Source organism: Patella vulgata, chromosome 2, assembly GCF_932274485.2.
Source record: "Patella vulgata chromosome 2, xgPatVulg1.2, whole genome shotgun sequence".
In the NCBI taxonomy this organism is placed as follows: domain Eukaryota; kingdom Metazoa; phylum Mollusca; class Gastropoda; family Patellidae; genus Patella; species Patella vulgata.
In genome coordinates, this window is record NC_065880.2 from 86184245 (window position 1) to 86191984 (window position 7740).

General features: G+C 38.8%; 1 long non-coding RNA gene across 1 annotated transcript; it reads left to right on the top strand.

The window, feature by feature from the left end:
- The first annotated feature begins 754 nt into the window (after nucleotides 1-754).
- LOC126812173 (uncharacterized) lies at nucleotides 755-7740 on the top strand. The gene is made up of 3 exons (XR_007675839.2): nucleotides 755-1067; nucleotides 3043-3269; nucleotides 4682-7740. It is a non-coding gene; the product is annotated as an uncharacterized LOC126812173 (long non-coding RNA).

A 7740-nucleotide genomic window follows, 5' to 3' on the forward strand; every position in this document is an offset into this window, starting at 1 on the left:
ATAGAAATCAAAAAAACCTTTTGTTGCAATTTGTTCTACGTCAAATGTTAGTTTGACCAGCCTATAGGTAAAGCCACTGATAAACTGTTTTTTACCCATTGTTAACAACACGCACCGTTTCAAAGTTAATTAAAATTTATCTTTCAATATTTGTGATCGTTTTACTTACGCTTATCACTGGCATCTATTTAGGGTTTAATGTAAACCGTCTTTGGACACTTTCTGGAAATAATAATGGTAATAAAAATTTTACTTATCATAATTTGGTTTTTGCAGCAAATGGGCTTGTTCAGGAATATGGTCAGCGGTCGCTTAATGGGCAAGTTATGGATGATTGTCCTGATGTTTATTGCGATATTATTTTTCACAAGTTATTATAAGATGCTAAATCACTTTAAATTGTACAATACTTTTGAAAAACATACAGTTTACACCGAATTAGGGAATAAGTCACTCTGTGTCGAGAAACAACTGCTACAAGCTGTGACTAGTGTTGAAGAAATGTGTCAAAGACTGATTCCCGAAAAGAATACTACATACATCATGGAAGCAAAACGGTACATGGCCTCGCATCCGAGAATGGCCATTCTACCAGAATCATATAAAAAATACACGTCCAATTGTTCGAGATTCGTGTCTGATCGAGGCTTTATTGTGGATAAAATAACAGATGAAGAGAAAAATTTCCCCATTGCGTTTACTTTAATGGTTTATAAACACGTGAACCAAATAGAACGATTACTAAGAGCTATTTATAGACCACATAATGTCTACTGCATACACATGGATAAAACATCCTCCAGTGTTATATATAACGCATTGACGTCGATTGTGTCATGTCTTCCCAATGTATTCATGGCTTCAAGACGAGTAGATGTCATATGGGGACAATTCAGTGTTCTGGAACAAGAGATCGTATGTCTAAGAGATCTGTATGAACATAAAGTAAAATGGCGATATGTGATCAATTTAACTGGCCAAGAATATCCATTGAAAACAAATTATCAACTTGTTAAAATACTACAAGCTTATAAAGGTGCTAATGATATACAGGGTTCTACCAAGATGTAAGTTAAATTATCTTTTGTTTATAATGTTACATATTGAATTTACCTCCACGTTTTCATAAATGTTCCCAGGCAGAGTTGTCTTCATGCATTTCGAGTGTTAATACAAATGGTAACATGAGCAGTGCTTATACAAATGCTATCATATGATCATTGCTAATATAAATGGCAACATTATCGGTGTGACATTTGCAGTGCTAATACGAATTGTAAGATGATCAGTGCTAATACAATAGTTGAAATGCTAATACAAATGCCAACATAAGCAGTGCTGGTGCAAGTGTTAACATTGACAGTGCTAATACAGATGGTACAATTAGCATTGCTAATACAAATACATGTAGTAACATTAGCAGTGCTTATACAAATAACAACATTAGCAGTCCTAATATGGTAAGAATCACAGTGCGAATACAAATGGTAACAGATGATTCCTTGAGCTAATATACTAAGCAGCAATCCGGTTTTCTCCCACTGCTAAAGACCTCTACGCGCAAGCGAATTATTGAAATAAAATAAACCATATGTTAGTCCCGAAATGACCTAGTTTGTGTCGAGTGGACGTTAAACCCCATGCCCCCCCTCTCTCTCTCTCTCAGCAGCAAAAGTAACGTCAGGTTGGTATGTTACTCTGAATAGACGCATTGCATAAAACTTGCCAAAACTTTTTATTGTATATTTGTGACCACTTCTCCAACTTTACCTGAGCAATGAGGCTCTTTCCCAAACACGGAATTGAAGCCAGGAAATGTTCTCAAAAACGCTACCTGACTTTTGAGATGGTAATGTGTTCTTCATGATTTTCATGTAATTCATGCTGCACGTGCTGTTCACCGGGACCAGCCATATAAAATGCACCCCCATACCTGGTTGAACCATTCACACTACAACGTCAGCAGCATACCAGGACTCACGACAGCTCAGAGGAACCAGGCGCTTGGAAGATTCGACGCTGGCCACACTGCCCAAGCCGTTGCCAATCACTTCCAGGTCAATGTTCGGACCATCTATAGGCTTCAGCAACGCTTTCGGGCCACCAACACCACGGATGATCGGCCCTAACTGGTACACCAAGGTTCACCACAAAGCGATAAGGGCGAAGCCCCATCAGTACCTTACCGTGGACCGATCCGCACCAACACCAGAACTGGCGACACAGGCAATGGAGAGTCGGTATTGTGTTATCAACTGCAGATGGCAGGACCAGAATATGGCATCGACATGGCCAGCGTTATTTTGACCAAAGTGTCATTGAACGAGACTCAGTCATGGGGGCGGGGGTCCAAACATAATGATTTTGGGTGGAATCGGCTTGAACCAGAGAGTGGGTCCCGCGGTGTTCCAAAATCTTGGTCCAAGGAGAGGAGGCGGCATCACAGCAGTGCTCTCTAAGACCCCACGTCATACCACATTCCGCACGTCATCGAAACAAATAACGTTTTCCAAGATGAGAACGCCCAAAGTTACTCGGGACATCGTACAGCAGAACAGTGTCAACGTTATGCACTGGCCAGCCCTTAGTCCGGACTTAAACCTGATTAAACATCTTTGGGATGAAATTCAGACGAGACTTAATAACGTCGTACCGCGACCAAACAGCCGATGGATTGCGCCACGCTTTTCTGAGAGTGGTTCCAGGTGCCAATCGCGTTCATCAATCGTCTGGTCCACTCCATGAACATACGCTGCGCTGCTGTTATGGACACTCGCGTCGGACACACGAGATACTGATGTATAGACTTGGTACAGACTCTAAACCTCCTCGGAATGTCTTGGAATTGCGATGAATTAATCAGTATTGTGTCAACATACTGTTCACAAAAAATTGCTTTGATCCATTTAGTAAGTCGTTTTCTAGAATGATTTGATTAAAGTGCCTGTCTGATTTTTAAATCGTACTGACGTTTTTTTGTGCTGTTTAGTATATCAATTTTTACATTAGCAGTGCTAATATGGTGAGGTATTGGTTTTTCAGCTTGAACAGAGATCGTGTTGCTGGTCGACCACCGGCGCCAGGTGGTATTTCACCGTGTAAAGGATCATTGCATTATACAGCCTCTCGACAGTTTATAGACTATGTTCTACACAATAAAACAGCTCAAGATTTTCTGGAGTGGTGTAAGCTAATTGGTATACCTGATGAAACTTATTTCACTTCTTTAAACAACAATAAACATCTACAAATACCAGGATCATACATAGGTACGTATAGAAAGTTGCGTTTATGAGTGTAGCGGTGCAGGGAGATACGAGCTGGGTTCCGTGTGGTCTAGAGGAGTTGGGATGGCCGAATGGTTTGCGCGTGCGCGTTGTATAATAAGGTCTGTCATTTGGTCAACTGGCGTGGTTTCGATTCCCCGGTTGTACGTGACAAAGAGTAGGGTCGCCTGTCCTACCTCGTGGGTTTTCTTTAGGTCCTCTGGTTTCCCCCCACTGCTAAAGACCCATACGCGCAAGCAAATTATTGAAATAAGTCCAGTTTCTACTATTACACTAATTTGTCACCGTGTGTTTTGAAGTTGAATACCTCTTTAAGATCTATGCTACTATGCAATGTTGTCATATTCCTGAAGCAATGGCCCGAGAAATCCATCTCTGTCTATTGCTGGATTGGTTTCTGATACTTGAGCTTTTGAGGGAGTGTGTCTATTCTTCCCATTCAATCAAACCGCTCCTAAGTACAGCAGCATGACAGCCCTACGTTTAATCTGGGGTCTTCCCTAACACTTTGGACAGTGATTTAAGGTATTAATAACGGCAAAAGTATTGTTCGTCTCCAAGTAGTGTTGTTTACATACATTGTTTGTCGTTTTGATAGCCTCGTTTGTCACGTAGTTAGTTTTTTTTTTGCAATATTCTGCTATGCACTGGTTAACTGGGAGTAAAAAATTGGGAGCCATGACGTAACGTTATGTAAACATAAAATGAAATAGGGTTTAACGTCCTACTTTCCTGCTCCGAACTGGGCTAATGAAGACAGACATACGCTATACAGTGTGCCATGAGTGAAATTTTGCCAGGAGGGCGGTTGCACTACGGCCTAGTCTTATATTGAATTCCAGTTGTCAAGGGATTTTTTACATGCACGTCAATGTGTACAGGACCTCGGGTTTTTTCGTCCCATCCGAACGACGAAACCGCTGTCCTTGTCAGGCCCCCCGTCCTGCGTCACTAATAAGGGGGAACAACGCCGGAAAATCTAGTTGAACTTTCACGGCCAATGCAATGATCGAACACGCGACCTCCAGGCCAGCGAGCCGGCGTCTTACCCCCTAAGCCAACGTGACCCCTTTATGTAAACATATCTGGAGCTCTGTTTAAAGCCAATTGGTATTGTTACGCAGTTAGGTATTGGTTATTAATCGGACTATTTACCAGTCATAATTTGGAACAGAAATCTGCTTTCGTTACCAGCAGTGTTTGAGCGGGATTGGGTCTATATAATCAAACGAAACATTGTCAGGAGTACGCTATGTTGTTTCGTTCGATAGTACGATAACGTTCGATATTGGGTTTAAGTGCACGGAAATTAAAACTGGGTAGCAGCTTTGAATCAAATTAACAACAATTATTGTGTGATGGTTCTCATTGGTTTTTAAATATATTTAATATAGGAGATCGCGAGAGGGGAGACAGGGATTTTTTTTCCCGCTATAAAATCTGGTACGGTAATCCGTTATGTGGCAGCGGTTACTTTGTTCGAGAGGTGTGTATTATGGGAGTGGCGGATTTACCTGCTTTGACCAAGGCACCGCAATTATTCGTCAATAAACTACATTATTACTTTGAACCGTTGACATTTGATTGTTTAGAGGAATGGTACATGGAACAAGTGAAGTCAGAAATGACAGGAAATTTAGATTTCAATACAACTTTATATGAACAAAGTACAATTGTGAAATATAAATATATACCATCGTGATTCCGGTGTAAAACGAATCAGGTGATTTGAAATTTGGGAACAACAGTGTCGTGACAATTTTATACCTTGTTGTTTGTATATTATGTAACATTTAGATAAAAAGCTGGGGCCTGTTTCACGTTTAATAATTTGATTGGATAATATTAGATTGATTTTAGTGCTTAGTCAATCAAAATTAAAGTATTTACTAAAATTTAGATTTTATCTTTAGTTAAGATTTCGAGAAACAGGGCCCAGATCTTTATTGCTATAATAGTTCCAAAATAGATAATGAAAAATGAATGTATAGAGAATCTCCTACCAGTCTATTTTTATATCTAAAAATATCAACACAAGTTGATAAAGTAACAAAAAACGATGCTCTGCCCAGTTTTTTTTTTACTTTATCAACGAGTGTTGATATTTTTTGATATCAAAAAAGACGAGTAGGAGATTTTATTTATCACCCAATCCCTTCTTACATGCACAAATAGATAAATATAATTCTTTACTGTAGATTTCACTTTTACTGAACATTACGGCGGAGTGATACATTATTTTTTGACAGCAATTCAACCATTGCAAAGTCCTTTATATTGACCCAGTGTTTCCATCAAGGTCAATTGAATAACAATAAATGTAGTTCATTCTTAATTTAAAAAAAGTTATTTTTAATAAGAAATGAACTGTTCTTTGAAAATAAAAAAAGGAGTTCCTTTTCAACTGACCAATCCAATTCATGTAAAGCGATATCACCTAAGGAGATATCGCAGTAGATTATGAAATATATCACACAAGCGATATCTACTGTAGAATGTATTATTGGGTGATAAATTGAAAATATCATTCACATTACTTCATTCTGGGCGAAGTTATGTCTGTTTAAAGGTGTAGCGTAGATTGTTCATTATCGTTGTCTCAGTCACAATTATTCATTTTAAAGTTAAATCTTGCGGCAGTTCTAATCCATGTGTATTACGCCCATCCGATGCTCTATACAGCTGATTATAGGCTTGTAGCGTGCATATAGTTCCAATCTGATTAAAAACACAGACCCTAGATTTCATTTCGTTTTTATAGTTCAAATTTTGTTTTACTTGTGTTTACTACACTAGGATCTGGAAGAGATGTTATCATTGACGTGTTCTGAATAGTGTGAGGTATTAGCCAATGATACGGTCTGTTACGGGGAGCTTTAGGCGTGTTTTGCACGGAACTGTGAGTAATTCGCTAGTAACATCAATGCTGATTGGTTAATCAAATATCTGACGTCATAGGGTTAAAGGTTGCTCGTATGACCTTTGACGTGACCTATCGTAACTACCGGTCAGATCTTCATGTAGTGTAGCGCATCGAAAGTATAAAAAACAAACGAAATATAGATCTGTATTGTAATCAGATTGATATATGTCTAAATAATAGTATCCTGATGAGCTCGAAATTAAAAACACTACTGACAGTGACAATTACGCTTCCTACTTGGATCTGCGTCTCGATTTTGACAATTGCCATAAACTTAGTGTGAAATTGTACGATAAACGTGATGACTTTGACTTTCCGATTGCTAACTTTCCATTTATTAGTAGTAACATTCCAATATCACCAGCTTATGCAGTGTTTGTGTCTCAACTTCTGATTTTTTAAGTAGATCGAGGCATTTGTCATCTAAGCTTCAACTACAGGGATACTTGCGAACTAAACTTATTAAAACCTTTAAAACGTTTTATGGGCGTCATATTGACTTGATTGGTAAATATAACATGTCTCTCTCGGCTATTATTCTAGATATATTTAATTGACGCGTATACAATCTCCCTGATAATGTCTCTCTACTACATCGTTAACACTGTTCATCACGTGCATTTTGCATACAGATAGTTCATTGGCCAATCACGCTATTTTACCGAGATTTCGCCTAATAGTTTGGATGCAGCTATGGCGGTGTGGCGCCAGGCAGGGTGAGCTTACTCTTCCGGACACCTGTTACCACTGTTTGTCGTGTATTTTGTACACGGTGAACAGTCCATATGCTGATTACACTATTTTGCCTTATTACACTATTTTGCCTATACCGTTTTTTTAGGACTTCGAATTTTGTCTAATGGTTTGGATTGTTCGTACTTGGTTTTGTTTTATTTTATTTTTATATATAACGTTTGTCGACAAAATAATGAAATGCAATATGTAGAGTTAGCCCTTATACTTTAAACTGTAAGGGCAGCATAGCTTTAAATAAATTATGTTAAAGGGCGTATCTATGTTATTAATAGGATGAAGGGCGTGACAAGGACAGCTGTCTAGCCGTTGGGATGGCACGAAAAACCGAGGTCCCGTGTACACATTGGCATGCACGTAAAAGATCCCTCGACAGTTGGAATTCGATATAAGAGTAGGCCATAGTGCCGCTGCCCGTGCAAAAGTTCCCTCATAGCACACAGTATGGCGTATGCCCGTCTTCATTAGCCCAGTCGGAGCAGAACAGTAGGACGTTGAATCACATTTCATTTCATTTTATTTCTAGGTTATTAAACCCCGAGATTAGTCGCAACGGGACCAAAGAGCATATATAAATATAAAATGAATATATTTAAACTGAATTAGGCCTACATTTAATATTGTTTACATTATAATCAATTATGGCCTCTGGAATACGTGAGCACTCGGAACTAGCTTATATAATTGTAATGTGAATGTATATAAACTAATTACGGCCCACACTCAGTTCTGTTTACATTGTAATCAGTTATGGTCTTTGAAATACGTGAGCAGTCC